The sequence below is a fragment of the Rhinopithecus bieti genome, unplaced genomic scaffold, assembly GCF_001698545.2.
Source record: "Rhinopithecus bieti isolate Rb0 unplaced genomic scaffold, ASM169854v2 scaffold_3040, whole genome shotgun sequence".
Classification (NCBI taxonomy): domain Eukaryota; kingdom Metazoa; phylum Chordata; class Mammalia; order Primates; family Cercopithecidae; genus Rhinopithecus; species Rhinopithecus bieti.
In genome coordinates this window covers 9,503,722-9,514,350 of record NW_016804657.1, presented here as the reverse complement: position 1 = coordinate 9,514,350, position 10,629 = coordinate 9,503,722, and the positions used below count along the sequence as shown (strand labels likewise).

The 10,629-nt window shown below is 49.9% G+C and overlaps 1 long non-coding RNA gene across 1 annotated transcript; it reads left to right on the top strand.

Annotated features, from left to right (window-relative positions):
• The first annotated feature begins 9,285 nt into the window (after positions 1-9,285).
• Positions 9,286-10,347, top strand: LOC108528050 (uncharacterized). Its single transcript, XR_001885021.1, has 2 exons — positions 9,286-9,422; positions 9,799-10,347. It is a non-coding gene; the product is annotated as an uncharacterized LOC108528050 (long non-coding RNA).
• Positions 10,348-10,629: the final 282 nt, after the last annotated feature.

Genomic DNA, 10,629 nt, shown 5'->3' with positions numbered 1-10,629 from the left:
AGGCCAGCATTCCATATTACACTTTACATCCTAGGTGCAAGGTGCTATTGAGATGGCAATTCAAGAACGCAGAAGTCATTATAGTTGGAAAGCCATAACTTGATCTCCAGTGCCTATGTTTGTGATGGGGAAATTTTCAACAAAAAACAAAAAAGAGGGGAAAATAGAATGCTCCTTGAAAACATATTCTATGTCTTATTACACAGTCTGGCACAGGCACATAAGACCACATGATGCCTTGGCTCCTATGGGAAAATCCAATTGATTGGCATTCCTTTTCCAAAAACATAACCTTCTGTGAAGATATATTAAGGTTGTCTCTTTCCTGATTCTCTCTGATCAAGTAGAATACATTTATAGGAATTTATAGGAAAGGATATCATGGATGTGCTTGGAATAAGGCCAAACTAGTGCCCAAGTGGATAGAACCTCTGTGATGATCTCATTAGTATCCACACGAACTGACTGCTAACCAGTCATCATGGCTTACAACAATGCAGCTCAACTCATCCCCTTTTCTATGCTCTCATATCCTAATAAGGTAAGATCAGGAGGGAAAAGTGGTAGCTCTGGAGAGAATGTGGGCAGGAAGAGATATGACCCAATCAAAGGAGAAGTCTGAACAGAAATTTTCCCACCCCTGGACCACTATTACCCATCTACAGGGATACTTGGCACTATCCAAGGGGATACCTGCACATTAACTTCCACTTAACATGTTCCATCTTAAGCTGAATCTTCCCCTTCACCATACTCTAAGATGATTAATCAGTGTACCCAGCAATATGCAAGATGTTGTATATAATGAAAGTATTAACATTGAGTCTCTGATCTCATGTTACAGTTCAGTTGGGGAGACAAAATTTAAACTGATTAAACATAGTCCCTCACAATTTAGCAGAAATGGTCTTGCTTTGCAGGACACACATTAGTGCAAAAATCTTGTCATTTTTTAACTAAATGGAGTTAAATTGCCAATCCTGTTTGTGCTCCTTTGCTTTACACTTCTCATTCAACCAACAATTATTTGTTGCTTACTGCGTGTTATAAGCAAGGCACTGTACTGAGCTCAGGAAAAACCATGGTAAACACCGTAATATTCCAAGGATATTAGTACTAATTAGTAACCCCCCACACCAAATTCAGTGTGGCATTCTAAACAAATACTTTTTTAAAATATGATTTTAATCTTCTCTTTCCCCTCCTGGTGTGTATTTTCAATCCTAGTACAAAAGCACTGAAAGTATTTTGGTGGAGTGGAGTGACGTACCAAAAAAAAAAAAAAAAAAAAGTTTGTGGTGTAAAAGAATAAATGGTATTAGCACTCTCTTCTTCCCCTGGAAACATGAGGACTCTCTGACTGCTCTGGGGGTTCCTGTTCTTTTGGAAGCCCTCAGCTGGTCTTCAGCAGCAATGATGACATTAAGGAAAATTGCATTCTGCTGCAGAATTCAGTCCCTTCATCTTTCTCCTTTCTCTAGAGCATGAAGCTAGGGGCCCATAAAGGATCTAATATCAAAAGGAAGAGGGTAATACCACTACATGGAGAAGAAAAAAAATAATTACCAAATTTCCTGAATAGTAAACAGCTTTAAAAAAGAAGAAAAAGCTGAACCCTTTGATAGCTTGGCCCTTGGTCTGCCCGTGAATGCCTTAAGGATTATATCATCAGACTGACTCCAGCAGCCCGTGCTATTGTTTCAGAAAGAGGAAACTAGAAAGAAGGGGGAAAAAGAAGAAAAGGGGATGGGTGGGAGCATGTCTGCCTTTTGGGGAGGAGAGCATTTGATTTTGGAAGTGCAGTTATCAAATGTAAGGCTAGAAAGACAAATTGAACAAATTCTCAGTGTCTGTGGGCAGGAGGTTTCTGGGGCCATTTTTTCCTTTTTTGGGGATTAACATAGCCTTTGGATTCAATAACTTTTCTATCACAGATGACATTAGCTCCGAAGAGAAATAAAGCGACCTGAGATTGCTCAGAAATGTTATTCCTGAAAACCATCACCTGGGGGCAGTCTTGGGACTGTTAATTTCCTCTGCCTCACTGGTAGAGAATTCACTACATTTTTTCCACGATGTACTGTTTCTTTATCTGTGGTTGAGGAGTGAGAAAAACGGGCAAGGAAAAAGGAGGCTTAGGCACTAGACCTTTCACTCTCCTCAAGCAGCCAGGAGGCGACCCCATGTGAATGCGCAGGACGTTCTTGAAGTCACAGAAGTTTTCCTTTGAAGCTCTGAAACGGAGAGCCTCAAAAGCTGGAGGCGGAGGGGTGAGGCCATACACACTAACAGGTCCACCGACGCTAAAGATCTCCGCGCCGGATGAGATCGAGAAGCCGGGATTCCCTGGTCCGGAGAACTAAAGGAGGTCCCACCTCCACCCCCACCCCGCACCACTGCACACACACGCCCGGGAGTTCCGGGCCCGCCGCGCCGGGCCAGCCCCTCTGTTCCGAGACCCTTGTCTCCCGCCCACTACCCCGCGGAGCCTTGTCAGCAAAGGAAGGCAGGGCGTGGCCCCTACTAGGCAGCTCACGAATTCCGGTTGAGGAAACCGCGGCTTCGGCGCCCAGGCCTCCCCTCGGTCTAGCTGCGGCCACAGTTAAAAGCTCTGGTTCACAACCAAGAGCGCTCCGTGGTTCTCTCCGTGTGCGTTTCCCGGCCCGAATCTGGGCATCCCCGGGGACCTCCCTGGGGGTGAACGAGAGCCCTCCCCGGGCTGGGCCGGGGCCGCGGGGTTGCTAGGCGCGTGGCAGCGAAGCTGGATCCGGGCTCACTGTCCGCACCCTGAGCAGTCAGGCCCACCAGGCTACCTGAACCCTTCGTGGTGGTTCCCGTTCAAAATTAGCATAGAGAGCCCCTGTTACTTTCGCGTGCCAGCGGATAGAATCTGCGAGAGGGAAGCCGACGATGGCCCTTCCCGTTTCCTGGGCTGTGCGCGGGTGTGCTGGGCCCAAGAGCCCGCAGGGCGTCGGGGCTTCGCCTTGTCGCGTGTGCCTGCGCGGGGCCGGAGCAGCGGCCAGCCCCAGCGGTCAGGCGTGCGAGCCGGAGTACAGGCACAACCCGACAGCAGGGAGGCCGAACAAAGCCAGGTCCCGCTCCGCAGAACAGCAGTGGAGGAACACTTCTTCCTCCCCCACAGGGCCACCCTGCCAAAGAATGAGACACCCTCAAAAGTAGGGAAGGGACGCTTCCTGAGGCATAAGATGTCAGGCAGAGAACTCAGAGTTCTTCGAAGGGCTTGGCCTCGGCGTTAACCACGACCCGGTCCCGGGAGCCTCGGACCCAGTCCCCACGCCCAGTGGGCGCCGCACCAGCCGTGCGACAGGAACCCGGATGCCCAGGCGGCGGCTCCAGGGAATTCACGCGCCACTTGTTTCTCCGGAGGTTGTGCCTACTGGGCAGGCCCTTCTAGGAAAGAAGGGAAGGGCCGTCGATTTTCAGAATCTAAATATGTTGAAACTCAAAATGGCATGGTTTTCGCCTTCCAGAAGACGGAAAAGAGGGCAATACCCTGGTTGGGGTGGACGGGGACACTCAGCCGTTCTTCATCTCCGAGCCCCTAGAAATAAGGCGAGGTTGCCTTTTCGCCCCATCGCTGGCTGCCGAACCCACCCGCGAGTCCGGCTCACCTGGGGAGGTAGCGCGGCCAGGTTACAGGGGACGACCCCCAGTTCATAAACCTCGTCAAAGGTCCCCGCGCGTCCCGGAGCGCGTGAATTCACGGGCAGCGTCGGGTCCGAAGTGGCCCACGGACCGAGCGGCGCGTTTGGGCGCAGAGCGGGCTTTCTAGAGGACCCCGGCCAGGGATCTGCCCCACGGCTCTCCCTCCCCGCAGCCGCACCTTGCTCCGCCGCGGCGGCTGCCCGCGTGCGCCGGACAAAGGCAAGCGCAGCAGCGGGTCTGCCTCTTAACATCGCAGAGTCGCTGGATTGGCGCAATACGCCCTCCTCTTCGCCAGGTGCGGACGGAGATTCACACGGAGGCTCTACTCTCCTCCAAGACACGAAGAATGTACAGAACTTCGAAGTGTGTGTTGGCACCGCCCGCTTCCTGCGCTACAACCGCGGGCGGCTGTAGTCCCTTTCCCGCCTGGCTCCGGCGCGCCAACAGCCTCCCTGCATCCCCACTTGCGGCAACACTGCGGGCCCGGCTGCTGAGCTTAAGCCTGGGTAAAAAAGCTCGCGGCCAGAGCTTTCCCTGAGTCATACGCAGCAGCCAGGTTAGATAATTTAGAAATAAGACGCCACGGGGGTATGCCCCTGTCTCTCCAGCACAGGTGCAGTGGAAACGGTCATACGCGGTTAAGATTGAGGCTACATTCCCAAAGACTAGATGTAAAAACAAGAGCGATGTTCGAAAAGGCAAAACCCGTTTGCTTCACTAGTTTAAGGTGAAAGTGAAAATGTTTTCAACTTGATAGAGCTAGATATTTTTTTCTGCTCTCTACTTCACTAGACAGAGCTAGGATAAACGGGCCATTAGGGAGGTCGTGTGCAGTTTTATAATGTCCTCTTCATCCGTAGAAGTCTGCAGTTCGCAGTGCCCTCTCCTCACTGCCTTCGCATTCAGAGAATTGTTATTTACTTCGGCCGCGGGTGCTGGGAGAGCTTGAACGCAGCCGCATCTGGATGAGTTCGGGTGGCATTCAACTGCTACCCCTTACCTTTGCCCCCAAGGCTTCTCATGCCATTATGTTCCACTGCATTCTATGGCTGGATTTTCTATTACTTAGGTTCTTTTGCCTTCCTCTCCACTCCTTTATTGTATATCACCAATTAGACCCCAAAAATACAGAATCCCTGTATTGATGTACCTCTCTTTGCTTGGCCTGGATTCAAAGTCGCCAGTCCAGGAATGTGCTTGTACCTGCAGATTCCTATGCTAAGGCTGCTGAGCGTCTTCCACTAGCTCCACTAGGGAGAGAGTCTGAGCGTTTCATACCATGAACTATGGATGGGATTTTACCGACTATTCCATGAAGCCACAGGCAACAGGGTCATTTGTTGCTACAAGGCTGGGGTAGTGTCTGCTGTCTTGGTTACACAGATACAGCAGATAAGTTGGTAAGGGCACAATGAAAATGACTGTTTAAAAGCTAACTGGTCAGTTAGGAAGAATAAGTTCAAGAGACCTATTGTATCACATGGTGAGTATTAGCAATTTTCAAGAATGTATTGTATTCATGAAAATTGCTAATAGATTTTAGATGTTCTCACCACACACACAAAAATAAGTATATGAGGTAATGCATGTTAATTAGCTCAATTTAGCCATTCTACAACGTATATATATTTCAAAACAACATATACATGATACACATATACCATTTTTGTCAAACAAAAATTTTAAAACTAAGAGATATTTTGAGTCTACTTGTGGAGTTACTGAATTTCAAAAGTAAGGAAAACTGAATCCACCCTCCCCACTCTGTCCTTTTTTTCTAGGTATGATTACATTCTATGTAAGTAAATTTGTATAGTCACGTGTATATTTGTGTATACATGTGCCTGTGTGTGTACATACTGTTGAAGTGTACACTTACGGAAATTGCCCTAAGTCACTCTCTTCAATGCCATAGTCATTGAAAAGAAATCCATTGGTTGCCCGGTTATTTCCAACCTCCTTAGAACAATTCTGGAAGAGGAACAGACTTTAGGAATAGAAAGCATTATTTTAAAATGATTTAACATATTTTGCTTCTCAGCATTATCCCCAAAGGGGATAGCTGGCTGAAAGCTGGAGCTCACGGCTATACCCCCTCCACTTCCACAACTGCACAAAAGGAAAAGTGTGAACTCCTAGGGCACTAGCAGGCTTGTTACCACCTCTGGCAATGACCCAAAGTGTGTGTATCCTGAAGTCTGAGTCCCATCACTCAGAGTTCTGAGTTGTCTCACAAACCCGCTATGAAGCCAAATTGGAGTTTGCTGGTTGAATGTGTACTCAGACTCTCTCTCTCTCTCTCTCTCTCTCTCACACATATTTACAAAGGAGAGCCTAGCAAAATGCCCTGTTCATGGTAGGCATTCAATGATTATTTGCTGAAGGAATGCGTGAACTTATGTGCATATCTATTTTGTTCAAGGCAAGGGTTTTCTTTTTAAACGAAATAAGTTTGTATGTGCATATGTAATACATATGTGACAAAGAATTGTGTGCATGGAATATAGGAAGATTTTTTTATTTGTTCCTTTTTGTCTTCTAGTTCTCCTGAGTAGCCCCCTCCCCCATGTCTCTGCAGGGCCTTAGGTCTTTGCAACCAGTTGGTAAAATTATCCAACCCCCACCAAAGCCTGTCAGTCAGCCAGTAAAAGCAAATGCATTGCTTTAGTTACATCCTTGCTTTCCTCACAGATCACACTCATGTTTCTATAAAGTTTCTTGGGCTGATTTCATCCTGCACACCCGTACATTCCTTTGCAACTCTCTCTAGGAGGTATACTGATTGGGTTTCACAGGCCTGCAGACAGGCAGGTCGCCCCTGTTAGCCCACCTCAGCCTCAGTCAGCATTTTCACAGAGTGGCTGAACTTCTCAGAAAAGCTTAGAGTCTTAATTTGGGAGAGGCTTGTCAGCTCCAAAAAGGACAGAAGTCACTGTTCTCACTCTAGCTAAGACTAGTCTCACAGTCCATGTGTGTTTTACAAAATCATGCATTTAATCACAATAGTGTGACTTCAGAAACTACAAACCTGGCACCTCGGAGAGAAGAGTTCAGTGCCAGGACTTTGGAGCTTAATGGGTCTCACTCTTGCCACCCAGAAGACCCCAGGTATTAATCCCTCTGAGGGAGTTGGAGGGTCTTCTTCTTGACCCTAGCCAGGCCTGTTGCCACCTGGAGGATGCAGATACCCTCTTCTTTCCACCTTGCCCAGACCACACCCCCCACCTTTTTTTTTTAGAGGAAGTTTTGCTCTTGTAGGCTGGAGTGCAATGGCTCAGTCTGGGCTCATTGCAACCTCCACCTCCTGGCTTCAAGGGATTCTCATGCCTCAGCCTCCCAAGTAGCTAGAATTACAGGCTCCTGCCACCACACTTGGCTAGTTTTTGTATTTTTAGTAGAGACGGCGTTTCCATGTTAGCCAGGTCGGTCACCAACTTCTGACCTCAGGTGATCCTTCCCCTCAGCCTCCCAAAGTGCTAGGATTATAGGCGTGAGCCACCCCTCCTGGTCCAGGCCCTTTTTGACCCTTTCTGAGCTTGGAAGGAGCAGCTAGCCGTGCCCCAGTTGCTGCAGGGGAGGGAAGGAGCTAATTTCTCCCCATCAGAGCAGAATCGGTCTCCTGAATCCTGAAGACCCAAGCAAACAGGACAAATAAAGACACTTCCCTTTCTCTTTCTCCTCTGGCTCCTTTTTCTTTCCTCCACCTCTCCTCTTATACTCTTCATTATACTTTGGGAGTACCAGAAGTCCATGAAGGGAGTCATCTCTAAAGGCTTTGGCCCCAGAGCCACTGTCTGCTTAATCAGGAGGGTGATGGGGACAGAAAAGTATTTTAAAAGTTCCCCTTAAAGCCCCACTTTGAAAAAAAAAAAAAAAAAACTGGTAGCAGCTGTTGAGGCAACCTGGAATGTTTCAGATCTCATGGCCAGCCCCTCAGGAGGGACAATATTCCTTTTCTAAATGAGATAGAACAATGATCAGGACTCAGCCTGTGTAGGGGAGAGTTGGGCAATGAAGAGGACTAACTTATTTCTAACCCAAACAATTACAAAAAAGTCAAACTAAGGTTGCCTCTGGAACAGTTCTGCTGTGAGTACCTTCTCCTTTTCCCAGTACACTCCCTGTTGGCTCCCAGGAAAATATCCCACGATCCACAGGGGAAACAGGAAGCCCAGAGCACAGTTCTTCCAGTAAGACCTCTGATTTGAAGCAGGAAACCTTTGAGCCTCAGTTTTCTCACCTGCCTGCCCCACCCACATCAGAGGCTAGGGTCCAGAGGGACTTTGTTAGTTGCTAGCACTTTACTATTTATAAAGAATGAAAGTGGTGACAACCCAAAGGCATCTTAGTGCAGGGACCTCCACAGCCTGCAGCCTGCTGCCTTCTTGAAGTTCTCCAGGGGCTACTTTCCGAGTCGCCTTAAAAAAAAATGAAACCAAACCCCAACTCAACAGTGTTGAATCAGCTGCTCATTCTACCTGGTCCGCCCCATGTGATCTATAGCCACAATTGCTAACGGTCACCCAGGGACAAATTAAGGAATTGAAAATGCTGAGCTTGAGAAGTTGAATTCCTTACACTATTTGGGGTCGTTAATCACCCAGCAGAAACAGCAAGCAGGGAAAGTAGCCGGAGGGACAGAAAGACAGTGTAGGTCTGTGCGCTGGTGTTAGCGGGGCTCAGGTGGTCGGATTCAAATATAGATGTGCACACGTGTCAGATGTACTGGAAATGAGCACCCAAGCCCATAGTGAACCAGTCCCAGGAACCTTTAGGCTGCCCCAATCACCCCAGTTCCATAAAAGAGGAATGCGGTCTCTGCAATTAAGAGACTGGTGCACGGTTAGGTCGTGAGTCAGTGTTCCAGCAAGTCCACTGGTCCACACCAACAGGCGGATGTTTCCTGAGAGGAGGTAGCGGTTTCTTACCCAAGGAGGTGAGAAAAATAAGAGATACCCTGATCCTCTCGGGATTCTACCCCCAGCGCGTGGGTTGAGGTTAAGGGTGGGGTGTGGGGGGGAGGAGGGAGAGAGAGAGAGAGAGAGAGAGAGAGAGAGAGAGAGAGAGAGAGAGAGACTGACTGACTTCTGTGCAGACCAGGAAGGGTGAAACTTCACCACGAGCCACCTTTTAGAGTGGAGACTCCTGACAAATTCAATCTCTCCTTGCAAGGCCAGGAAACCTGGCCCTTGGGTTGGGTACCCTGTAAGGGTGTTCCAAGGCAGACGCGCTTTCTACAAGCGCCCGCCGATGCTTGATTCTGCTCCCTTACCCATTCGGAACCCATGAGTTTAGGCCTGGATCCCCCTGCTCCTGGGGCGTCAACACCGCTGGCTCAGCTTCCCGACCACGGCGCAGGGCGGCACTAAGGCGCCGCGCTCTCTCTCCTCTGTGGTCCTGACAGTGGGGGGGCTTCCGGTCATACTTTCTGGCAGGCAGGCTCTGGGGCACAGGGCCGCGCTAGAACCTGCCCTGATCTGCTCTTCGCAGCTCTATAGTTTTAGGGACAATTTGTTCAGTGAAGCTTCTCAGACAATAGAAAGTTCTGAGGTTTCCTGGACGTTGTGTTCGGGAGGCGGGGCCGGGACCCGCTGACGGCGGTTTCCCAGCCCTGTTCCCCCTCCCCTGCCCCCTCAGCCGCCGGGCAGCAGAAGGAGGCGGCCAGCCTACTCCTGCCCCTCGGCCGGACGAACTGCGGCTGCCGCGCCAGTCACCTCTGCACCTGCCTGGTTGAGGTGAGATGCCTGGCGCGCACGGTGAGGGCGGTGCGCGCAGGCCCGCACAGAGCTGTTGGGGCTGCCCCAGGGTCGATGACTTCAAATGACGGGTGGGAGAAGGGCCTGCGAAGCTAACAGAATCCCCCTCAGGGGAGTGGAAAGAACAAAAATGTTTCGGTGACCTAGGTAATAGTTCTAGCTTTGCGGCTCAGGAACCCGGGACCATTTAACGTCAAGTTGTAAGGACGTTAGTTTCCTTATTTGGAAACGAGAATAACACTGTTGCTCCATCCTCCCAAGGGGATAGCTCCCAGATTGGAGATGCAGTCTGGTGGGAGGCTGGAGAGATGTAGAACCCAGGGCGGGAAAGAGCAGGCGCGCTCTCAAACTGTTTTAACCCATACTTCTTTAGTAGACAAATCTGAAATTTAAAACAGAAATGGCCACATAAGGACAATTCAGATGAAGCGCAGGAGGGCTGACATCGCGCACTTGGGTCTTTCCTGCAAAGACAGCCGCGCTCTGGGAGAAGCCTAGTCCTCCGGCTTGTCCCCGGGCCCGCCCCAAAGGCCGCTGGGAGCTGGATGAGGACGTGGCGGTCCCCTTGCGCATCTTACTCCAGAGGCAGGTTCCGCAGAAAGAGCCGTCAATCTCGGCCGCTTGGCTCCAAGATAATCTCCCGGCGAAAGCTGAGAGGCGGCTAGCTTATTCAGGGGACTCAGCCCCTAGACTGAGCTTCTTCCGCTGCAAAACACTCCCAAGCCCTGCGAACTCGCGGCTCGCGTCTCCCCAGGCTTCCGGCGTGAGCGTCCCAGCTGCACTTTAGAGCACTTTACTTGGCCGGCATCTATCCGGTTTTCGATTAAGGAAAGCGCAATGGGGACAGAGGGAACCCCGGCCTCCTGTACCAGGCCTACGTAGTCGCCCAGGTGGCCGGGTCACAAATAAACAATTCCACCATCAAGAACCCCACTAACTTCTGTACTCCGCTAACCTCTGAAAACCTGATACTGATCCAGGTCTCCCAATATAATTTGAATCTCCCCAGTCCTTCCGGTGGAACAGCTCGCCTGAGCGCAAGGAAAATTGACAAGGAGCCTTCAGCTAGCCTTCTAGCTTTGAGCTTGAGTAGGGGCATGGCGACTTGGTGGCTTCTTCGCGGTTTATTGGTGTATTTGGTGACTCTACAGATCCAGATCACCCCCCCACACACACACAAACATTCTCTTCCTCACCACGCCTCCCC